Here is a 26,411-nt window from a genome sequence, read left to right as displayed (position 1 = left end):
CGCACTAGAAGACAAGTAACTCGTCCTTCCACTTAAGCACATTAGTTAACTACATCATAGCTCGTCCTAATTTTTAGGGAATCTCCTAAACTTTAGGAACTCGAGCATGCACAAGAAGGAACTCGAATTTGACTCCTTGAATGAAGGCACGAATCAAGGAATCCATTTCTCACTACTTTTTCAACACTCCCTCTTAGCAAGGAAGGGATTTTGTACAACTCCCAACTTATCCTTGTGATGAACAAAACTACTTGCCAATCCCTTGGTCGAGATGTTTGTTGTCTGCTCCTCTGTCAGAATATATAGTAGCTTCACTATCCCTTTTTGTACACAATCTCTAAGATGGTGATACCATATCTCGATATGCTTTGAGCAATCATGAAACAGTGGGTTCTCAGAAAGTTTGATGCAACTTTGATTATCACAGTGAATCACGGTACACTCCATCTTTTCCCTGAAAAGTCCCACAAGCAACTTCCTCATCCAAATAGCCTCACATATTGCCAAACTAGCAGTCATGTACTCAACCTCTGCTAAACTGAGTGCCACTGATCTCTGCTTCTTGCTATACTAGGAAACAGTTGTTGACCCAATGTTGAAGACGCCAACTGAAGTACTCTTCCTATTTGTGGAGCACCCTACCCAATCTGCATCTGTGAAGCCCTCAAGCCTCACTCCATCAACCTGCCTATACCATAATCCATTGTCTGTTGTGCCTCTAAGATATCTCAACACACACTTCGCAGCAACCCAATGCACTCTGGTCGATTCCACCATGAACTGAATCAGTTGGTTGACTGCAAAACAAATATCAAGTTGTGTGTTGACCAAGTACATCAAAAACCCATTGAGTTGCATGTATAATGTAGGCTCAACTTGCTCCAATCTACTGGCATCCATTCCTCCAATTTGTGGCTAGAGGTATGGCCATGGGCCTGCAATCCTGCATATGAAATCTCCACAGAAACTCTATAGTGTACTTGCCCTGTCCCACGAAGATCTCACCATCACCCTACCAAACCTCCAAGCCAAGGAATAATGCATAAGCCCCATATCCTTCATCTCAAACTCCCTTACAAGGTCCTCCTTACAATCCTGGATCAAGCTCTCATCTCCAATCAATATAAGGTTGTCAACGTAGAGAACTAGAATGAGCGGAAGCCCTCTAACTATGATGTAATATAGGTTATCATTTGCTTCACTCTTAGTGAATCGCAATCCTTGAAGGTAGTTGTCAATCCGAGTGTACCATGCTCTCCAAGCCTACTTCAACCCATAAAGAGCTCTCTTCAACCTGCACACGTGTGTCTCTGTTGAACTGCTCGAATCCCTATGGCTCCTACATATAAATCTCCTCCTCAACCACTCCATTGAAGAATGTTGTCTTCACGTCCATCTGACGGATCTTCCACCCCATTTGTGCTACAAGTGCCAGAATAGTCCTAATGGATGAATATCATGCTATTGGGGCAAAAGTATCATCATAGTCTATGCCCTCAATCTACAAGATGCCCTTGGCCACAAACCTGGTCTTATACTTCTCCACACTCCGATCTGCGCCATGCGTCACCTTGTACACTCATCTCGAACCAACTACTAATTTACCATCAAGTCATCGCACAATCTTCCAGACATCATTCTTCATGATAAAGGAATAGTCCACCATGGCATCTTGCCAAACCTGCTGAGAAGATGCCTCTTTGTAAGAAGAAAGCTCAGTATCCACCAACTCTATCATCGACAACTATTGATTTACCGTCAAGTCATGACACAATCTCCTAGACATCATTCTTCATGATAAAAGAATACTCCACCATGGCATCCTACCAAACTTGCTGAGAAGCTGCCTCCTTGTAAGAAGAAGGCTCAGTATCCACCAACTCTGTCATCAGTGCCATATAACCTGTGTAACTTTGTGGTAGTTTACTCTGCCTAAACATGGTGCTAGGAGCCTCGACCTGTTCCTGAGCCTCCTGAATCAAACTCTCGGCCTACTTGGCCTTCTTCCTCCCTGGTGGGTGGCTCTGGCTAATCTGTCTACTCTCGGCCTGAACTCTCCTCCTCATCCTGTTGCAAATCCTATTGTGTTGACTTCTTGCCAAGTTGCCAATTGGTTGTGGTCGGGTCTGTGGTTGACTAAAGGTACTAGTTGTGACTCCTGCTTGGGACCAAGTAGCTCCTCCTCAGGTACTACAATATGTTCATGCTCTAAGGAAACTCTCAAAGCCTAATCCTCCTCGAATCTCACATCTCAACTGAGAATTGTCTTCCTGAGTCCTGGAAGATACACCCTGTATGCCTGAGCTATCTCACTATATCCACAAAAATACCCTTTTCTTCTATGGGCTCCAGCTTCTTCCTACTATCCTTGGACACATGACAGTAGACCTTTGTGCCAAAGATCCGAAAGTGTGAAACATCAAACTTCTCTCCTATGAAAGCCTCCACTAGTGTAACTTGTCCAAACACCCTGTGTAGACTCTTGTTCTGCAAGAATATTGCAGTGTTGCACGCTTCTGCCCACAAGAACATAGGTATTCCCTGATCATGCAACATAGCCTTGGTCACTCCAACAATACTGTGGTTCTTCCTCTCAGCGACCCCATTCTGCTACGGGTTATGAGGTGCTATCAACTCTCTCCTAATACCTTCCTTTGCACCACTACTTGAACACATTGGAGACATATTCTCCACCATTGTCACTCCTCACTGCCTTGATCTTCTTCTTGGTCTGCTTTTCCACCAAGGCCTTAAACTCCATGAACTTGTCTAAGACCTCATCTTTCTTTTTCATAAAATAAATCTAGGTTTTCCAAGAAAGATCATCAATGAAAGTAACATAATACCTGCACCTCATCGATGATGGAGAAGAAAAGGGCCCGCACACATCTGAATGCACCAACTCCAAAATCCCTTTTCCTCTGTTGTCCTGACCATGGAAGGAAGACTTAGCATATTTTCCAAGCGTGCACCACTTTCACACTCCACTCTTGTCGAAGTTGTTTGTTGATAATCCTATGGCCATGATGCAAGTGTCCCATGTGCCTATGCCAAAGTTCACCAACATTTGCACATCCTGCCTTGCTGCTCAAGGTTGCACAAGTCTCTACCTGCAACCTATAAAGGTTCTTCATCCTCACACCTATTTGTTTCACTGTCCCGGAAGCTAGATGCTTAAGGTAATCCTAACCTTTGTTGAAGACGACATCATATCCTTTATCCTCAAGGATAGCTACTAAAACCAAATTCTTCTTCAACCCTGGAACATAGAGAACATCTTTGAGATGGAGAGTGCTCCTAGAATCCCTCTCAAAGCTGACAGTACCAACCCCCTTGGTCGCATACTTGCCATTATCTCCAAGCTCAATATGCACCTACAAATCCTTCTCCTCTAGCTGGCTCAAGAACTCTTTATTCCCAGACATGTGGAAAGAGGCACCTGAATCAATATACCACGCGTTGCTCCCTACTAAGCTTGCCATGCAAGCTATCAATGAGAAATCCTTCTCAAACTGAGAGGCAAACCCATCTACCTCAGTTGATGCAGCTACATGCTCCTTATTCGACCCCTTCTTCCTCTAATTAGGACACTTAGAAGTAAAGTGCCCAAACTCATGGCAATGGAAGCACTTGATCTTACTTAGATCCTTCAGCTTCTTGTCACTCTTCTGACTGTTCTCGCCCTTCCTTTTGCATTTGTTGCCTTTGGCTTTGCCTGCAAGAGGAAGATTCTCCTTTATTAAAAAATCGAAAAGGCAAAAATATTTTCTTATGTTGATAATTACTTCCGATATCTTAGTTTTCTTATTAACATTTCTTATGTTCTTCTTTTATCTTTGTTTCATCAAGCAATTATCAAAAGAAAAACATGAAGATCAAGACACCAAATGTAGGCATTCTGCCAACGCTAAAACCCCTCTATAGGGGAAAACCCAGTCAAACTCTTCCACTAGCAAATTCAACTTGAGATAGACCAAAACCCTAGACTAAAAAACCTTCCTCCACCAAGTCAGCCTTCCAATACAAATTTCAGTAGTCTCTTCTTGACCAGTAGTTTCAACCCAACAACAACCCAAAATTTTGGTCCCCAACAAATCCAGAATTTCAACCCAGCTATATTATTGCATCTTCAGCGCTTCCAGCAGCTTCACATGTGTAAGAAAGAGAGGGAATTTCGACTTCTTGTGCTTGATAATGACCTCCTTCTCCTTCGCTAGCCTTTTCCACCTTCTTCCTTGAATTTAGCACCTTTAACTACCCCCAACAACTGCAGATCAAACTTGGTGAGTGAGTGCTCCAAATGAGGTTGAGTTGTTGCCTTTATATAGGAGATTATGCCCTTTAATTAGGCCGACTTATCCAGTTAGAGGCCGACTTGGTGGAGGAGGCCTAGAAGACCTAATTTACATCAAAATAAATTTGTTTCTTGATTGACAATGCCCAAGAAGGGTCTATTACATTATGACATGGACAAGGACACTTGACATAAACCCTAGAAGCCTACAATGGAGGCTTTGACCTATAAACAATTGACCCAAGCATGAAACCCATGCTTTAATAAGTCAATTTATTTTATAATAAAATTTCTTTTTCTTTCTTTTGACAAATACATTACATCATAACTCAAATATAATTATGAAGACCGACACTAGTTACATTCTTCAACATCCTCTTCCTTCTCACCCTTCTCACCCTTGCCACTGCTGCTAGAAGCCCTAACTAGACTGAGCCTTAGCTCCTCCTGAATGAAGTCACTCCACAAGCATTCCCAATCTGGCAACTTATCTCGTCCAGTAATCCCTTGAACAAAAGTAGCCCACTCCTTGGTAAACCTGTTTATAGCAACTCGTACTAGCTCTCCATCCACCAACTTCTCTCCCACAGCTACTAGCTCATCACGGCTCCTTGAATTCTAGTGAGATAGGAAGTTACATTCTCACCCTTCTGCATCTTGATTGTTCTCAGCTTCTCCTTGAGAATCATCTTCCGATTCTCGGAAGGGTCTTGATAGAGCTTGACTAAGGCATCCCACATCTCCTTAGTTATATCTTTACCTGCAACATGAGGGACTACATGATCCCGGAGTCCATCTAGGATCATCCTCTTGGTCTTGGCCATCTGCCTTTGGAAAAGCCTTAACTTGTCTAGATCTGAAGGTTCTGCAACACCTTTCTCTGCATAATCCTTCAGCCCAAACTCGTCCAACAAGAACATTATCTGGACTTTCCAAACACCAAAATTTGAAGCACCGTCAAGTCTATCTTGCTTTCTCAATCCTATTCCTACATGTGTCATCTTAAAAATCTGAAAGTTGCACGCTGGTCGATTCTTGTTCACTGCTTTGATACCATATAGAAATTCCACGAAGTTTTGATCTCCTAATATGAACAATCTAAAAAACACTTTCTTTTCATATAAACATAGAATTCTCTAGAACAACACAACTTTTTCTAGGGAACCCAGCTGGGAAAACCCTCGCTTGCTTGAGAATTTTATTGAAGAAATTTGAGCAATAGATCTCTTACAAATACACTTGCTTCAATAGAGAATACAATGATCTCTTAGCCTTAGAGCAGGCTTGAAACAATCTGCAAGAATGTTGATCCTCTCCTCCTAAGTCTGTGCGAACTAGAAGCCCGAATTCCTTGCACAAATTCACCTCCTATTAAATAGGGAACCTCCTATTTATGTGCGCACTTCCTTGGGAAATCGCCTTTCTCTCCAACAATTCGCACAAGGTCTCTTGGTACCTTTCTCTCACAAGCTCACACAAATTATGATGCAAATTGTGCCTTCGTTTCTCCTTTTAATGCAATTCGTATGGCGAAGTTTAGCGAATTTCTAATTAAGGAAAGTTGCGTTTGCGATTTGGAGAAATTTTGAATAATATGACACTTATTCACAGAGATTATCCCGATTATACACTATTGCGGAATACATGCATAATACATAACCTCCTCTACGTTGATCATCAATTTAGTAGCATCAAAAACAATGAAACATCAATCGCATGCACACATTAACACAGTATGTAACCCGGGGAAAGCTTACAGCTGAAAACCCCACACTATCTGTATATTAATGATTGAGAACATGTAACATTACATAGTACAATACTCCTTACAAGTATCCAGCACTATCTACACTTGTTACACACAATACGGCTCAGATCTGATCTCCAAATCTCCCCCGCTGCTTTGCCTGCCTCCATTGCACAATCCTGTAAGAGAATGAATGGGAATGGCTGATCCAAACTCGTTTTTACCTTGTGAAAGTCACCCACACTGGAAATCACGTGAGCACAAGCTATATTTCACTTGGTATTGGCCCACACTGCGCAATCCTCATTGGCATTACTCAATCCATGCATGTGCAAAATCTCATGCACAATTGATAGCAATCTCAACCTCTAACACCTGTCTCCACTGAACTGTACATGCACTGAGTTAACTGATGTATTCTTCAGTTGCATTATGAGTTAATAATTAGTGAATTAATTAATAACTAATTCACACAACTCATCACTTAGTCTATTGATCAATTAGACTAAATACAACTTATTCAACTAAGTCAAACTTAACACAACTCCATTAACTCCACAATCAACTCCACCAAACTCAACTGCTTGAGTTCTAACTGAAGTCATGCATGCAACAACTCACTGACCCACAAAGAAAGCGTATTTCCTTCTGACAGCTGCATGTGCCACATCTGTAGCTCAAACTGAAGTGCTCCAAGAGGATAAGATAAAGTTTATAGTCCAAATATTATTATGAGACAATAATATTTGACTTTTCTATTTTTGACTAGCAGTCTAAAAATAGACTCTGATCACTCCTGCTGTGATCCAAAAATAGACTTTACGCCATAATTTGCCTGCGGGCCCACTTAGTGAAGGCGACTCCTTTCCACTAAGCTCCATCATCTTGTTGCATTCTCAACAAGAATTTCTTGTTGCACACTTTTCAACACTCCCTCTCAACAAGAAAGGCTTCCTCTCAAACCCGATCCTGAAACTCTGGAATGTTCTGCATGCAACACATCTGCCCGATCCACTTTGCTCCAACCACACTTGGAACAAAAACACTCCCAACTGACCACTCTGTTGGGCTAGGAACATACTCTGATGCTGAAGCTCTACCTGTTGCTGACAAGTGCTCCCTCTCTGACATCTGCACTACTGCAACATCTCCATGCATCTCGCACCATTGCACACCTCTCTGTGCCACCTAGCACTGTGCAAAACACTTGTGCCTCTCGCATTGCTGCAGCCTGCATGCTATGCACTGTCCTGGGATTCCCTACACTGTCGCTCTCTCTACCGCTCCATCCGCATCTGTCTCTACCCAATCAGTCAGTTCCTGCTACTCCACATCAGGGCTCCCATAGCAAAGTCTCATCCAAGAGGTTGGGTACCTCAAGGATCCTGCCCCTCCTCCTTGGGACGATCAATCCACATCACCCCACCTCCTACCTGGAGGTATGGCTGCATGCTATCCCTCAGCCCACCTGGCTCGAAGTTTCCCCCTACTGGAGGTCTCTGCATGAGTAGATGTCTCTACTCGATCTCCTCTCAGCTTCCCTTGTTGTGGCTGCTCCACAACCTCTTGAAACTGCTGCACCAATCGTGGCTCCTCCACATTCGTCTGAGACTTCTTTTGGCTCTGCATGTTGAGAGTTAATATACGCTCCCTCTCAACCACCAAGTCTCCATTAGTTGCCTTGCTGCTCAAGGCTTTGCATGCATCTTGAACCTCAAGAGCATACAGGTTCTTGACCCGTGAACCAATCTGCTTCACCTGTCTAGTGATGATGTGTCTAAGGAAAACCTTTCCCTTACTGAAGACTACATCATAGCCTCTATCTTCCAGCATCGCGATCGACACCAAGTTTCTCTTACGTCCTGGTACATACTTGACATCGGTCAAGGTAAGGCGAGCTCCATGCTCCCTCTGAAAAATAACCGTGCCTACACCTGAGACACTATAGTTCTCATCATTACCCATCCCTATGAGTATCTGGAGATCTTTCTCCTCCAAAGTACTAAACAAACTTTTGTCACCGGTCATGTGGAAAGAAGCTCCACTGTCAAGAAACCAACCACTTCCCACCATGGATGAAACCATGCATGCAAAGAGTGTGAAGTCCAACTCAAACTGTGAAGCAAGTGAGGTTGCCTCACCTTCAGATCCTTCCCGAATCCCTTCTTGGATTTCTTCTTTGGGCAATTAGTAGCATAATGGCCCAACTCATGACAACGAAAGCATCGCACCTTCGACTTGTCAACCTTCTTCCCATCATTGGAAGAACTGGATTCGGAAAGAGAAACCTTCCCCTTCCCCTTCTTCGCCTTACTCGCTAAGGCACAGTTCTCCTCATCATGCATAGATGAAGAACTGTCTCTGGTGCGCCGTCTAATCTCCTCTTGCACAAGATCCGACCAAAGTCTCTCCCATCCTGGCAATTTCTCCCTTCCATTCACCAAGTCCTGGTAGCTATGCCAACTCTTAGGAAGGCCAAGGAGTGCTAGACTCACCATATCCTCATCCTCAACAGTTACCCCCACACTTCCCAGCTCATCCCGGCATTGGGTGAACTTCGTGAGATACTGGGGCATACTGTCTCCATTCTCACACCTAATGTTTCTGAGTTTATCCTTGAGCGCCAACTTCCTCTGGTCGCTCTTGCTTTGGAATAATTTTGTCAACGTTTTCCACATCAAATATGGAGAAGCCTTTCCATGGAGGCTGGACACAATGTGATCCCTCACGCCCTCCAACAGAATCCTTCGACACTTTGCTGTCTTCTTTTGCCAATCCTCGACTTGAGCAGTATCAGTAGGTTTTGGGGCATCCGTCTCTATGAACTCCTTCAGCCCGTTATCATCCAATATTGCCTCCATCCTGTCCTTCCATGCAATATAGTTCGAGCTGCCCTCAAGGACATACTCCAATCGCAATCCGTTGAAAGACATTGCAACATTGACACCAAGAAAACACTGCTGCAAATTCGAATTCCACCAGCTCAACAACTCAACCGCCTCTGATCTAGAATTCGTGAGAACAAAGTATTTCTCGTACAGAGATCGACTGTATGGGCATTCACCGGATATCTCACCTTCCAAAAGAAGGATGAATCCAGAGGCTACTTGGCCCAATCACAGACTCTGCCTGAAGAAATAAAATGTAAACACTTTCTGAATAATAGGTCTGATGATCAATACAGCACTAATATCATGTAGAACTTCTTCTACAAATCAGCTCACTCTAATACCATGTAGAAATTTTGAATAATATGACACTTATTCACAAAGATTATCCCGATTATACACTATTGCGGAATATATGCATAATACATAACCTCTTCTACGTTGATCATCAATTTAGCAGCATCAAAAACAATGAAACATCAATCGCATGCACACATTAACACAGTATGTAACCTGGGGAAAGCTTACAGCTGAAAACCCCACACTATCTGTATATTAATGATTGAGAACATATAACATTACATAGTACAATACTCCTCACAAGTATCCAGCACTATCTCCACCTGTTACACACAATACGGCTCAAATCTGATCTCCAAATCTCCCCACTGCTTTGCCTGCCTCCACTGCACAATCCTGTAAGAGAATGAATGAGAATGGCTGATCCAAACTCATTTTTACCTTGTGAAAGTCACCCACACTGGAAATCACGTGAGCACAAGTGGTATTTCACTTGGTATTGGCCCACACTGCGCAATCCTCATTGGCATTACTCAATCCATGCATGTGCAAAATCTCACGCACAACTGATAGCAATCTCAACCTCTAACACCTGTCTCCACTGAACTGTACATGCACTGAGTTAACTGATGTATTCTTCAGTTGCATTATGAGTTAATAATTAGTGAATTAATTAATAACTAATTCACACAACTCATCACTTAGTCTATTGATCAGTTAGACTAAATACAACTAGTTCAACTAAGTCAAACTGAACACAACTCCATTAACTCCACAATCAACTCCACCAAACTCAACTGCCTGAGTTCAAACTGAAGTCATGCATACAACAACTCAACTGACCCACAAAGAAAGCGTATTTCCTTCTGACAGCTGCATGTGCCACATCTGTAACTCAAACTGAAGTGCTCCAAGAGGATAAGATAAAGTTTATAGTCCAAATATTATTATGAGACAATAATATTTGACTTTTCTATTTTTGACTAGCAGTCTAAAAATAGACTCTGATCACTCCTGCTGTGATCCAAAAATAGACTTTGCGCCATAATTTGCCTACGGGCCCACTTAGTGAAGGCGACTCCTTTCCACTAAGCTCCATCATCTTGTTGCATTCTCAACAAGCATTTCTTGTTGCACACTTTTCAACACGATTGACTGAGTTAACTAAGTGAAAACTCACATGCAACTCGTCTTGTCTCAAATCTAAGACTTGAAACTCAACCACTCGTCATTTTCCTCAATCAACTCACACTAGAAGACAACTAACTTGTCCTTCCACTTGAGCACATTAGTTAACTGCATCATAGCTCGTCCTAATTTTTAGGGAATCTCCTAAACTTTAGGAACTCGAGCATGCACAAGAAGGAACTCGAATTTGACTCCTTGAATTAAAGCACAAATCAAGGAATCCATTTCTTGCTACTTTTTCAACAGCAGATATTTGGTGATTCGATGATCATTGTAAATTGGTTTAATGGTTTGCAGCGATGTCACATTCACACACAGATTCCCATCCTTGAGGAGGTTCTTTTGCTCAAACAATGTTTTAATCCGATTTCTTGTCGACATATTTACAGGGAGCAGAACAGTGAAGTAGACTCTCTCTAAGGCAGGTACTTCTCAGGTTTTGGGGGTCTGGAAAATCAGGGAGCAGCTAGACAGTACTATCACAGACTTCTTCCATAGGCCTTTTATTGAAGGTCTACAGGAGGATGATCCAGGGACAGCGTCCACATGATTCTGTTCTGGTTCTTTTGGTATATGCAGGTCTCATAAGCACTGTTTATGTACAGTTCTTTTTTTCTATGATGTCTATGTACAGACTTAATGGCTGGCTGTTTATGTTTTAAACAAAAAAGACATAAGGATACTCTAAGACGGATGCATTTTTGTTTTTTTTTTATTTAAACATGTCTCTCGATTTGTCTTGAGAGAGATTATGGTTCAGGAGGCAGTTTTTGATCTCATGCGTGCTCTAAAAGCACATGCAGATGTAATTTTGTTTGCACTAATAAAATTACAGTTTTTTCTTTGGAAAAAATAAACTCAGAAGTTTGGCAATCGTGTGTAAGCTTAAGTGATTGCCCTACCCACCCAGTTTCAAAGCCCACTTTGTGACACGTTTGTTTTTAGTGAGCCTGACTGCTTCTGCCTTTAAAATAAGAGTAACTGGATAGTTCATTATTCATTATGGCTTAGCCAGATTAGCCAAAACAGGAATTACAGATGGTTTTTTTTGCTCAATGTGCAAGAAAAGTAGAGTTAAAAACTTAAAGCATATTTTCTAGGACTGTATTTAGGTCATTATGGAAGGACATGTCTCTGCATTTTGGTTCCTTGTTTCTCTACCCTCTCCATTGGAAGGCATCCATGATTCCATTCTTGGTGATTCTTTCTTGTGTTGCACAGCCTTTCTGGTCTGTGCTTAGATCTCTTCTCTTTTCAAATAGATGTAAAGTTAATCTACCTTTGAAGGTAGTAATTGTATTTGCATGAGTTTATTTTCCATAGGTTCCTGGATGAATCAGAAATTCAAGTAACTGCTAAAGGTCATGTTGTAAAAAGTATACTACAAACCAACATCTTCTTCTGGAGGTAATTAATAGGGTGATCTTCAAGAACGTTTATCAGCAGTACATCCAGACCAACTGGACATCTCCTCCCCAGCCCCTTGGCCTCAAGCTGGCCTTCCATGCAGAGCAATGCTTGCAGATTATTGATGATTTTATTATTTGGCCAAGTTATTGTAAGGAGAAATAAAGAGAAATATTCTCAAGACCATAGGGGGAGGACCAAATCAGTGTTGCCATCAATGCCAAAGGGGGAGATCGATGGCAAAGTGGGCATTGATGACAACTGAAGGTCAAAGGTCTAGTCGTAGCTAGTTTGCAGCATTTCGGGCATCAAGCTTTGTTGCATAGGTTTGGATACCTACATGGTGTAACTGAACTGCATGGTATATGTCTCTGAAAAATGCACCTGAATCGATAGCCTCCTGACCCTATATCAGTTGCTGTATATGGAATTCTGAAAGCTCACAAGGCAGAGTTGAGACAGAGAGATAATAGAGCACAAATATACAGTTCAGCATTTTCTCCCAGGCTTGCACTTTCAAGTGACAAAGGAACAGTGCATGTGTTTGGGCTCAGAACATTTGCCTCCCAAGATGATAGAGCAGATATTGCTCACTTGGCATATAACCAACCTTCAAAGGATGACAGTCTCGCAGGCATATTGACAGAGTACAATAATAAACTAGATCACATCAGAAATCATTGAGGACCATATTGCGGACAAATTATTGACATTGAGTACTTTTGTTTGAATCAGATATTCGAGAGAATATTTTCTTTATGGAGTGCACATTTGAGTGAGAATAACAGTTTCAGAATGAATAGTGTAGCAAGCACATTTGCTTTAAAGTAGAACAAAAATTTTGTTAATGCCATAGATCATACAAAGAATGCAATACCCCAAATCATACTCTGGAGAATAAACTAGATGAATAGTCACTACCTCTGTCACAAGATGGAAAATTCTCATATGGAATTTGCATCGGAGATTTGCAATATGATGAAATGGTCTACAGCCAACACAAATGCTATATACGGGCTCCAGATGCTGAACTTGTTAGAAGGCCAGAACACAAGGTGAATAGCAACCACACAGTTAATACATATTCAGGATTAGAAATGTCACTACAGATAACAAACGTGCTGTGATACCAATTGTTAAAAATTAGGCAATTACTGAGAGGGGGGTGAATTAGTAATTGTGTCATTTTGCATACCAATTTCAAATTATTTTAACAGCCTTATAACTTTCTGTTTAACAATTAGCAGTGTTATACAGGTGTTTAGAAATTAACCATGAATTCAAAAGCAAACACACAAGCAACACATGTAGACACTAAATATAAGTGGAAACCCATAAGGGAGAAAACCATGAATTTTGGTTGTGATGAAAAGGCAAGCACCCACTCCCTCTTTTACATCAATTTTTGTCGACTTCTACCTACAGGATTATAAATATTTACTACAGATAACAAATGTGCTCTGATACCAATTGTTAAAAATTTGGCAATTACAGAGAGGGGGTGAATTAGTAATTGTGTCATTTTGCAATGACCAATTTCAAATAATTGTTAAAAATAAATTTAAAAGGTTGTTAAAATAATTTGAAATTGGTCATTGCAAAAAGACACAATCACTGATTAACCCCTTAGTGATTGCCTAATTTCCAACAGTTATTGGCATTGGTCTCATACTTTTAGGTTTCCTTTCAGCCAGTTGACAGTACATTGTTGAATCGGACCATCATATCTTTCAAGAAAATAGGGTTTGTCATCTCTTCAGGAGATTGAGTCTAAAGAGCACTTCATCTTCAGGTGTTTTCGTCTATTACGAGATCCGAGGGAGATTTTCCTGTCTTTAAGGAGATTCAAAGGGCTGCTGACATCTTTCTTCTACCACCCCAAACAGAGATGTTCGGCCTTGTTTATTAGAAGAGGATCACTATATTCTGACGCTTGGCATTCTTTTTGCAAGCCATCACAGCCCATTTGGGGTCAAACACCTAAGAGATGCTATGAATATTGGTATATACACTGATACAGCACTAGACGAGTTGGACATTGTCCCCGTGTGGCCTTCAGATCGACTCATCTTTTCAATTCGGTATTGTTCTACTTGTACTGACCATACTTTTAAGTCCTTTTGATTTTTATTTTCATTTGTTTATATTCATTTAATTTCATTTCAATTTTAAAGGTTATGTGATCATGTGTGGACACTGATATAATTTTATTACGCCGTAAGGCGTTCCTTCTGAGAGGAACTCTCCTCCATGCCGCGGTGTCTCGTTATGGGCCCTTAGATCGATGGTTAGACGATGGAATAAACTCCAGCCATTAGATCATCGGTGAAAAATGTTAGACTTCGATCGGGTTGTCTATTTCTCAGGTTTTTTTTTCACCTACCATCTGTTTTTAGCGTGCCAACCAGCCATTAACATCTCTCCGGGGTAGCAATGATGTCGTAAGAACTAGCAATCTAGATACAGCACGTGTGCAGGGAAGCTTTGCTGTTGAATCCAAGCCTGTACAATACAGACAGTTCGCTTATGATAGCTTATTTCTTTTTAATTTTAATTTAATTCTAATAAAGATAATAAACGGATATCAGAAGTTGTAAAAATTTGTTTTGGTGATTTGTTCAATTCACCTGACTCTTGGGCTCTTTCGTTGGTTCACATGATATTATATATGGAGACATGGCTACAGCTGAGAGGAGAAATTGATCCGAGTGGAAAGACCATCGGGTTTCCAAACTATTTGAATTATGGTTCTCACTATACGTGCTGCAAAGACAGAGAAAACCACTGAACTATACCGTTCCATAATTCATGTAGATTTTGAGCGTTGTATCAAAGAGGTCTATGCATTAACCTGACCAGCTTGAACTTGAGAGAAAAATCTACTCGTTAAATATCTAAAGATTACAGAAGTAGTTAAATTGGATTATAATCAAGATATGGCTGAGCAGGACTTTTGGCAAAGTATTCTGGAGTATTGCACTGATGTGCAGGCTGCAATTCCTGGGCTGGAATCGGTGTCCAGGTTAGTTGTTGCGATTTGAACAAAAAAGTTACTAGCACTACTGAAATTTCATGAACTAGAACTTATAATTAAATTGATATCTTAAACCATACAGCTTCTATATTTCTAATTAATTATAAAAATGTCTTCCTGATCCATCACATTATCACATTAATATATTGTTAGTTGAGTACCTTACATCCTCATTATTTATTTTTTTTGGCAGGAATTCCGAGCTGATTGATATTACCCAATTCTCAGAAGATCTAAACAATGTAGACGATATCTTCGAAACAAAAGGTCTTCTGGATCCCGCTGACTCTATTCCAAGCCTTTGTGAGTCTTCAGACATAACAGATCCGGCTTCGTGTACCCTTTCCAAACCGTTATCGCTCCAATCAAATCCTCCCGAATGGGATATCTCTAACTGGAGCACAATTCTGATGGCTTCAATGGTTAGCCACATAATGGACCCAACGAACGTAGAATTTCCTCCAGAAGATAAAAAGATGGCTACAGATCATGTCAAGCAAAATACCGAGCTTTCTTGGAATGACAAGCTTCCAGAGATAGAGATCTCAAGCCCTCATCATCTGCCCGGGAGTTTCGTCAGTTTCAGTTCGCTCCAGGCCCATGATCCTGATCATCTCACAGGTTCGCTCCTGTATATATTTAATGGTGAATGCAACTTGCTAAACCCCAATGGTGTCCGAGAAGTATTATTGAATATCATAATTTTTTAAATCTGGTTCTGATAACAGTGGATTCTACGGGTGTCAGCTGTGGTTCAAATTAGTTATCGTTAAATGTTTTCTGCAATAATCTGTACAATCTTAAATTGTTAATTTTTCATTGGTAAGCATATTTATCAAATATAAATGCAATTAAAATAGGCAGGTGCATTTTTCTAACTTACTGTTTAATAATGTCAGATGCATTTCATGGTTTAACAAGAGATGCATAATATGACTTCTTTTGATAATAAAAAATGCAGGCTGCATACTGGCATTTGCCTCTCAATTGGACTATTTAATGGTTATTTTCCACAAGTAAATAAACAGTGTTCATTTCATGCATGTGAAACTAAGCTGCCATGTTGTTCCCTTCTATCCATTGTATAAGACTTGTGTAACTGGTTCTGTTTCCTTGGTTAAGTGCAGGTTTCAGTTGGTCAAATAAAAGCTGCAAATAAGTACAATGATGACACCATCTACGCTGGAGAAAAACTTATAATTCCTTGAGAGGGATATGGGAGCTCAGATTATATTTGAAAGTTTGTAGTACAGGTTGTCATGGAATGTGTATGCAGTAATTTGCACAACAGCCTCAAGTCCCCAATCTTGATTAGATATAAGAGGTCGGCCAGTCCAGTTTGAGTTTTGGATTGTTTATGGTAGGTTATCTATCACAAATTTTAAGGAAATATGTGATAAGCTAGTTGGAAATGTATTTGTTTTGTTTATACAGGTTTCTTTTAGATTTGTTACTCAGGGGCATGATGTCATGTTCTAGAGATACCCTGTCCATGTATCTTTACTATCTCGTAAAATGCAAGTTGAATGCTAATCATGCTAGAGTCCAGTGATTCTTTGGAAACTCGTGTAGCAAATGGGTGATTGGTGTGCCCTGCATGACAATGCTACCCTGCGTTTATTAATAAGCTTTATCGTTGTATTGAACTCTTGTATTTTGGTGAGTGGTTTGACTCTATTTATCAAGTATCTTTATTCTTTGTTCCACCTTATTGTAGAGCATTTCTTAGCGTAGTTGCTGTTCAGCTTTTTGAATGCATGTGAAACTAAAGTTGCCATCTTGTTCCCTTCTATCCATTGTATAAGACTTGTGTAACTGGTTCTGTTTCCTTGGTTGAGTGCAGGTTTCAGTTGATCAAATAAAATCTGCAAATAAGTACACTGATGACACCATTTATGCTGGAGAAAAACTTATAATTCCTTGAGAGGGATATGGGAGCTCAGATTATATTTGAAAGTTTGTAGTATAGGTTGTCATGGAATGTGTATGCAGTAATTTGCACAACAGCCTCAAGTCCCCAGTCTTGTTTAGATATAAGAGATCGGCCAGTCCAGTTTGAGTTTTGGATTGTTTATGGTAGGTTATCTATCACAAATTTTAAGGAAATATGTGATAAGCCAGTTGGAAATGTATTTGTTTTGTTTATACAGATTTCGTTTAGATTTGTTACTCAGGGGCATGATGTCATGTTCTAGAGATACCCTGTCCATGTATCTTTACTATCTCGTAAAATGCAAGTTGAATGCTAATCATGCCAGAGTCCAGTGATGCTTTGGAAACTCATGTAGCAAATGGGTGATTGGTTTGCCCTGCATGACAATGCTACCCTGCGTTTATCAATAAGCTTTATCGTTGTATTGAACTCTTGTATTTGGTGCCTCCAGAATTATTAATTTCCAACCCTTATTGCGATGTGAATGATTAGTATTTGTCATTTGGTATGCATAACAAGCTTTAACTTCTTTTGATAATAAAAAATGCAGGCTGCATACTGGCATTTGCCTCTCAATTGGACTATTTAATGGTTATTTTCCACAAGTAAATAAACAGTGTTCATTTCAGATGGCATTTTCTCTTTGAAACTGTGCCTCTGGACAACAGCCTGCTAACTTAACTGAACATTCATAAAGCTCTGCCAAATCTTAGTAGTTCATGGCCTATTTTAAATTCTATCAAACTTATTCAAACTAACACAGTATTTACTTAAGCGGGGTCATTTCACACTGCTTAGTACAATAGAATGATCTTTCTTGAAATAGAATAAGTACTTCAAAAAAAGTACCTATGAATTTTACTCATAGTTATTTGACTTTAACCTTAACAGAATCCTCTGCAGAATCCCTATATGTCTTCTGGTACAATGTATCCCTTGTTTTACCCCAAAAAAAAAAAAAAAAAACACCAAAAAGGGCATCCTGGCCTTACACAGCCCGACATTAGAAGCTCTGTTGGATTGTTTGAGAAAGAGAAGCCCTTGTACACGTACCCTGCAATTCTCAAATAATAAAACCCTGGGACAAACAGGATTGTTCCCAACAATGCAAACAACATACCTGAACAACAATAAATAGAAATCCCACAAAAATAAAATCAGATATAACCCTCAATCTTCAGCAGTAAGGCAACACCGATATAAGAGGCCAAAAAATCCAAAAACGGATTTGAGAGATAGAAGAAAAATGAAATGCTTTATTTCCGGATAAAAATCATAGACAAACCATGGGTTCTGTCACCACTGATTTGCTGAGAGAACATGAAGAGGCCAATGGCAATGACGATGGTGCCGAGGATTAACAGTGCAACTGCCAATGATATTTCCTTTCTGGGGGGCTAGCTGGGTACAATAAACGTACCGCTGAAATCATTGTTGTTTACATAAGCCATGGACATGGATGGAACAAATCAAACCTCTTCTATTCGGCTTTATTATGGCAAAAACGCTTCTCCAAATTGCTCTCCATCAGATATGTTCGTCCCAGAGATATTCAATATCTATATATAGCCACTATGATTGAACTTAGCTCCAAAAGTCGCTTTCTCTGCAAACATCTGCTTGTGACAAGGAGAGTAACGTGCATTAAAGCTTCTCCCAAACGCGTCGGAAGCCTTACCTTGGAAGTTGATCGTTCATGCTTCAAACCTCATTAACTTAAAGCTACCGATGAAAATATCAGCGTAATTTTGGCGGGGTAATAATGTTGTTTAATTACGCCGTAAGGCGTTTCTCCTCTTTGAAATGGGTAGGTCAAATTGACAGATCATTGAGTTGGAAGGTTTGTAATAGTCCTCGTAGAGAGATATTTCAAATAATTTTTCAGTATTGTGCTTGAATATAATGAAAATGGATGGAGAAACACCTAGAGAAATCTTGGGGTAGAGTTGCTGCCTTTGCTTGTGACCTTCTGAATCTCAAAAAAATAATTTGTGATGAGTCATATTGTGATTTACACTCAATATTAAATATAAGATAAATATATAAGAGTAGCATGTGAGTGTTAGATTTATAAAGAATATTCTTTTTATTATTAATAAAAATATAGATAGTTAGTTTCATTTTAAAGGGTTATAAATATGAGTTATAAATACAAGACTTAATAGGTTGTAAATATTTAAAGTGTTGTAAATATGAGTTATTAATTGTTTTTACTCAAAATCTGATAAATAGCAATTTAGTAATTTCTTTATAATGGAGTGACTTAAATTCATGTTTCTTTAGGTTGAAGGTAAAGCCACTAAAGTGCAAAAATTGTGATGCCAATAATTAGAGGGATTGTCATCATGGGGTGATAAGAAATTTAATATTCCAAGAAGAGGAGGTAGTAGTAGATTCTAAATAAATTAGCAATGCAACAACATAAATGTTTGCAACAAATTTAGAGAGATCCACCTTGTTGAATAATGCACACACTACATGGATAATGGATTTCCGCACTTTATGCCTTACGGCATTTTCTTTGCAACATCTGGTGCAAATGCTAGTAATAACACTTGCGAATTTCACCTATTTTACAATTAACAATGTTCCCATCCAATCTTGTTTAACGGAATTATGTAAGACCAGAACTTATGTTCGATTAATATGACCGGATTCATTTATTTTTCGATGAATGAGGCTGCGAAACCAAAAAACGGGATCCTTTTCTTTCATTTTTCAAACAGCCGTTGACTACTCATTAAAAACACGGCAGAAACGAACACAAGGAGGACCAAAAAAAAAGGATATCTCTAATACGTAATCTCTGAAAGTACCCTTCGGCTTTAATGTAATTTTTGCGATTTTACTGCAATTTTGCCTACGAACACTACTACAATTGCAAGCACCTTGCTCCAAGCTGCGAATCACGGAAAGACTTAGCCTGCTTACGTTCCCCTCCACCGGGTCTCCCATGTCTCCTCTCATTGTAGGGACTTTCCCTTCAGCTATCAAGCAAACCTCAGCTCATGGGGTAGGGAACTCAGCCCCTCACTCCAAAGCCTCTAAGCAGGATCCATCCAGTTTAATAAGGTGCTTTCAAGTGATTTTTCCGGTGGTCTAGCAGCATCAACCTGCCTGAACTATTTGCTTGGGACTGTTTCACGAGGCTCAGCTTTGCAATCCACCAATGGGACAGACAAAATACACCTCGAATACTGTCATGTAAGGTACTTGAATCTAATTCTATGTATTGAAAGCGAAAAAAAAAAAAGAGGTAAACTTGGATTGGAATCATTTGGAATAGGCGAATGTTTAAATCTCATAAAGCGCTTACTGACAGGGAAGATGCCGTGACAAAATTCACGCGAAAAAAAGAACACGGTGTACCTCAAGATCACAACTACTCCTACTCGGCAAAAGTTCAATCATATAAAAACTTTCTGATAAGGGAGAGGCTATCGCAAAATTCAAGCCGAAATAGCAATAAAAATTTCACCTACTCGGCAAAAGTTCAAATCTTATAAGTTTGCTACAGGGAAGATTCCATGATAAAATTCAAGCGAAAAAAATAAGTACCTTTAGATTCCGAGATGATCTGGCTAATATCGAATTAAATAACATATAAAGATCAATTCGAAAACCACGCGATCAGCTTCGAACCCCGGTAAACTGCGAAATACAGCGGTTTTGCCAGCCTCTGCCACCGATTTGTCACATTTCACTTCAAATTATATAATTTTTGCACATCGATGGAAAGTCTTGGAATACGCAAATCCACCACAACAAAACCAGCTGAAATTCATTCCATCAGAACGCGAGTAAACATATCCAGCTTCGGAATTCTACCTGAAATAAACTTTAAACCGAAATTAAGCCGAATACAACTGTCAAACAGAGATACAAACCCTAACTCGTAAAATTCAAAATAGCAGAGTTCTCAATACTCACCAGACTATAGTTCTCGCAATCCGAACTGTCCTTAACGGAAACCGCTCCCTCTTGAAGATCGCTGAACTTAGCTGTGCGAAGTGTCCCTTAGCTCCCTCCGTGCTTATTCTCTGGCCTGCTCTACCTGCACAGTCCTCTGGACCCGAGTTTTCTTCTGGCTAAAGCTTCCGTGTTTTCGATCGATCCAACGGTAGCTGAGGAAAATGGCGGCCCCGACGGGGCCGTCGATGCAGGAAATTGTAATATTTTTAATTGTTGAAGGTTGTGTAACTTTGTACGCGCTTGTTACTCTGATTCAGACGGCGATCTAGCCGTACGATCTGGCTAAGAAACGCCTAGGTTATGTCCTTAAATGGACCAGGTCCGAGTTTTTCCTTTCCGCAAAATGCAAAATGGTTTGGGTTGAAACGAGCAAATAGAGGACAACAAGGTGTTTAAATTAGCAATGGAGGAAAATTATACGAGGATTATAATGTTTGAATTGAGGCTTTTGTGATCCATAATATTTGACAGAATAATTTCGGTGTAGGTCAAATAAAGATTATAATATTGGATGAGTTTTTTACAAAATTATATGAAGATTATAATGCTGAATAAGATTTTTACAAATATGTCATTTGAACAGACTAAATGTAACATCATACATATATATATAAAAAAAAATCATTCATACAATTAATAAAAAATAAAAATATATATTTAAATATTACAATGAATAAAATCGAAGTGTTTAGAAAGAAGTTATCAATCTATTTTCCTTTACATACTATATTATTTTTTAATTCAATAATCACATTATTTATATTTTTAATATCTAGTCAAAAAAAAGTTTATACAATTTATCTAAAATAAAATCAAAAATTATTTTAATAAAAAAAATAAAAATATATATTTAAATATTATAATGAATAAAATCCAAGTGTTTAGAAAGAATTTATCAATCTATTTTCCTTTACCTACTATACTATTTTTTTAATTCAATAATCACATTATTTATATTTTTTATATTTAGTCAAAAAATTGTATACCATTTATCTAAAACAAATTTAAAAATTATTTTATTAGGTATAGTGTTTATTTCCAATATAAAAACAATTACAAACAAATATGGTTTAGATTTTTGCCATTAAAAATATATTATAATACTAAAATATTATGTGTTTATATTTTTGTTATTAAAAATATATATCATAGTGTTTGAGACTTTCAAATATAAATTATATAAAGGTTTATATGATATATTATATATGGATAATGAGATTATCTTTTAGATTTATTACATCATGATGATTTAGTTGATTTTAAAATTATCTAAACATCATCATGATGTAATTAATTCTAAAGACAATATTATTATTAATATAGATCACAAAAGTCTAAGATCTAATAATGTTATATATTGTTTATTTTCAATATAAAAACAATTACAAATAAATATTATTTGTTTATATTTTTGGCATTAAAAATGTGTTATAGTACTAAAATATTATATGTTTGTATCTTTGTCAATAAAAATTTATTATAGTATTAGAGAGTAATCACATTAATTAGTCCTGATGATGAACCACATTGGATGGTTCAAAAAGCATCAATCAAATATTTATGAATGTGATTTTTACCACCAACAACAAAAATTGAAACAATATGAATTACAGAATCTAAATTCAAATACAAGAAAGTAGCACTCGAGTGCACGGCTCACGCAGTTGGGGATGACGGCTTTCTCGCACCCAGCCCGTGATCGATTCTCATATGAGGCACTGTGCGGCAGCGATTGTGTATCATCTGGCATGTATATTGGTTTGATGTAATTGATGTGATGGATCTGACGATTGTAAATAATGTATATATTGTACACGTGGGCCTAATATATAACTTCTTCAGGGGACTAGCCCCCCATTTTAAAACTTTTTAAAGTAAACTTTTTACATATAATTGATAATATTAACTTCACTTTTAATTAATATAATATTTTTTCTTCTTAAGTTTTTTAAAATAATAATAATAATTTATTAAGAAAAAATAACTTACATTACTAATAAAAAATAATATATATATATATATAATCAAAGGAATTTGATCTTATTCAAGAGTGCAAACTAAAAAGTCTCAATCATAGTGAGCCTTTGCCTATTCAGCGACAAACAATATCTATATTCGTTTTGACATTGATATTTAGCTATCTATTGTTACACTTTGAAAGAAAATTCTTCATCCCAAATAAAAAGATTAAACACCCATGCCCCTACTTAGTGAGTCTCTAATAGACTTGGATGATGCTAACTAGAAATATTTAAGTTCTCTTTAACCTTAATCTTAATTAGTTATTAATTGTTAAATTTTAAAAAATATGATTTAAAATATATATATATATATATATATCTTTAAATTTATTTTAAATTTTAATCAAAATTTAATTTAATATTAATGGTCATAATTATATATTTATTTATTTTCTAATATAAATAAAGTATATAACTATCAAATTTTAAATCAAAATATCATGAATCACCAACTCTACCTATCATTCAAACACTTATGTAATATGCTTCAACTTATAAATAATAAATAATAAAATCTTTTTACTTTACCAATACACTTATATGATATTCTTCAATTTATAAATAATAAATAATAAAATCCTTTTACTTTACAAATTGCATGTTAATTAGAAGTTACATTGGAAAAGCTAAGATTTCGACATTTTGATATTTTGACTTCTTTCAAGTATAAAAATTGATACTTGTATGCTTTACATATAGATGATCTCACTAATCCATGCTTGAGCAAAGTTTCCTTTAAAGGTATTCTAAGTTTCCTTTTAAGGTATTCTCAGGAGTTTTATAAAAGGAAAAATAAAAGAGGCCCTGAATTATTAAGATAGTTAAATAATTTAATTGAAATTTTGAATATTAGCCAATAATATTGATTTGAAAGTTTTTGAATTTTAAAATATATATCTATAATTTGTTTTTTTTAAATAATTATAGATATTTATATTAATAAAAATTAAGAGAGTAATTTTTATATCTTGGTACTTGATAAGAAATATAATTTTTTTCTATAGTAAATTAAAAGTTTATATTAGACAAAAATGCAATTGTTGTATATTTTACAAAAAGACCTAAATAGTAGTTTACATTTACAAAATAGCATAGGGGAAGTGATTGTAACCAACCGCATATTCAAAAAACCAAACTGGAGTCACCCTATGTTGTGTCCACCCTCATCAAGCCCTTTAAGACGATAGTGTTTTGCGACTAAGAGGAGCCCCTGGTTAATTGTCACCGAGTGACACTCTAATTGTTGTTATTGGAGAAACATCCAATGCAGCCACCCGTTCAGTGAGAAGATGAATTTCTTCCTTCACTATGTCTAAAGAATCCTCCATTTCGGCGTGATGAGAAAGCAATTTTGCCTCCAGGAAGAGTTGAAAATAGCATATTTGTCATTCTACCATATCTTCTGGCCTATGAATTGAAACAAGCAAGGCTTGAGAGGCATCTAACAACCTATTAATCACAGTTGCAGCCTCAATGTTTTCTTGGGGATCTAAATTACCGACCATACTAGGCAAGAAACTCGAAATTCGGCAAGATGTAGCAAAATAAGACTCGGGAGGATGAGAATCCAAACCACAGAGAACCACAACCATATCCCATTAAATAAGCCAAGAGACAGGAGATGTGGCTATATAGAAAATTCCCAAGCTCTGGCACAAGCCAACCTGCAGTGATAAGACCCATTTCTTCATCGAAGAATATCTAGCACCGAAGAGCTACATTGAAGGGACACCCCAAGACAGGGGAATTAACTTAATTCCCTAGTAAATTGAACTGGACACCTTGCCCTACTGAAAATGTAATGACCCAGGCCGCATGCCCATTAAATATACATGCCTAGCATTTAGGATTGTAGCCAAAGGAGGTGGCCACTTGTACACCATCGAGGGACACTTGGATTGCTAGTTAAAATTCACAAACTAGGAGTGAGGGAGGGTCGGCCAAGAAAAGGTAGAGAGATGGTCCTATGATCCATGGTTTCTTGTCTTTTATTCACCGTCATATGTTGAGTTTCTTGTGGATATAGGACGGCGCTGGCAGCTCGCTCCCTTAAAATCAATTTCTTTTATTTTTGGACTTAACATGTTAAGGAATTGGTAAGAAATCCCTCCTATGATTGCGTTCTATTTCACCTTGATTCATCGTGGCACCCTTCTTGGCTAGCTCATCTGCCTCCGAATTTAGATGTCTAAATACATGAAAGAAATTCACCTCTTCAAAACATGATGTTAAAGAGAGAATTCTTTGACTTGATGTCACTGACTCTCTAATAATGGCTCCCTTAGCCTTGGTGAACTATCGGATAACTAGCATCGAATCCCCATATACATTTATTTTTTATATGTTGCATTCCTTGGAAATCTCAAAACATTTCCATAAGACCAAATATTCAGCGTAATTATTGTTAGCGGTTCTTAGTCCTATACAAATTGAGAAACCATGTTTTCATCGAAACCATTTAAAACCCCTCCTGCTCCAACCTCCTCATAAATTTTCTTTTTAATCCAAAATATATATATATATTCTAAACCTGAAATAAAATCCTATAATATTTCCATAACCAAAACATATTCGCTTTTTTAATCATTTTTATCTAAAAACTTTGATGAAATTTATCTCCCATCCCTGTAATTTCAACGTTTTCTTTTGCAAGTGGAAAAGACGTGTCACATGCAAAAAAAAAATGGATGGATTATATGTAATGTCTGTTTAATCAGTCACATCATTCGATTTTCATCTAAAAGACTAATGAAATTTATCTCTAGAAATCACTTACAATCCCTTGGACATTTATGTTTTCTTTTTCAAGTGGAGAGGACATGTCACATGCAATCTTTTTGGACGAATCATATGTAATGTATTCTTAATCATTAGTCACATCATTGGACCATAAATTGCTTTTTGAAGTTGAATTTTGATGGATTAAATGAAACAACAATTTATTTAAATGAGGTAATAAGAGGGATGGTAAGGGATTTTTTTATTTTTTTTTCAAATTTTAGATTAAATAAGATAGTAAAAGGAATAGTAAGGGTATTGGTTTTTTTATAAGTTGTTTTTAGTGTGAAATTTTGGAAGTTTTTCTGGTGGTTTTTTGGGTCTAATTTCTCTCAAATTTAGCAGAAATTTATTGAAATCACAAGTTTGATGAGTAACCCTACATAGTCAAAGTGTCCTAGGGGTTTTTCAGGGCGCTGAATCCTTATATATAGTCAAAAACCCAGTTTAAATAACACAAATCAAGATTTGATCTCAAAATTTTCCACCGGATTCTGGCACCAAAAAGTCCAAAAAGTCGCACTAAAGACCACTGTGTTTTTTTATTTTCAAAATTTAAATTAGTTAATAAACAATTATGAAAAGATTTTTGGTTTTTGTTTTTTTAATGATAATTTATTTTTCAAAGTATTAATGAGGATAGTTATTTTTGGTTGCTATCTGTGAATGCAAGTTGACTCATCACCGTTAAAGGAAAATCACACTACCTATAATGACTTGTTGGTGGTCCATAAGGGGGTAAGCTTTCACTCTTGTCAAATACTTCAAGGTCTTGGGTTGTTAACATGTTTCCTTATCTCTAAGGAAGACGAGCTCTTAGCCAAGCAAAAGCAATTTTAGAGCATACTC

General features: G+C 37.7%; 1 protein-coding gene across 5 annotated transcripts in view; it reads right to left on the bottom strand.

Moving 5' to 3' along the window:
* LOC149225685 (uncharacterized) overlaps window positions 1-21,137 on the bottom strand; it is a 34,394-nt gene extending 13,257 nt beyond the window's left edge. For 2 of the 5 annotated variants that reach the window (XM_089377271.1, XM_089377275.1), the window contains exons 1-2: window positions 20,722-21,137; window positions 20,350-20,619 (exon numbers count right to left, since the gene is read on the bottom strand). The gene's annotated coding sequence lies outside the window, so the exon portion shown is untranslated. Of the gene's footprint in view, window positions 1-20,349; window positions 20,630-20,721 lie in introns of all 5 variants that reach the window. The other 3 variants (XM_089377272.1, XM_089377274.1, XM_089377273.1) reach the window with 3 other exon arrangements.
* Between the last annotated feature and the right edge of the window lie 5,274 nt (window positions 21,138-26,411).

This window comes from Pinus tabuliformis, chromosome J (assembly GCF_031772625.1).
Source record: "Pinus tabuliformis cultivar Carrire ecotype Pingquan chromosome J, CPIR1, whole genome shotgun sequence".
Taxonomy (NCBI): domain Eukaryota; kingdom Viridiplantae; phylum Streptophyta; class Pinopsida; order Pinales; family Pinaceae; genus Pinus; species Pinus tabuliformis.
Note: the sequence above shows the minus strand (reverse complement) of the source record. Positions and strands in the feature narration are given on the sequence as shown.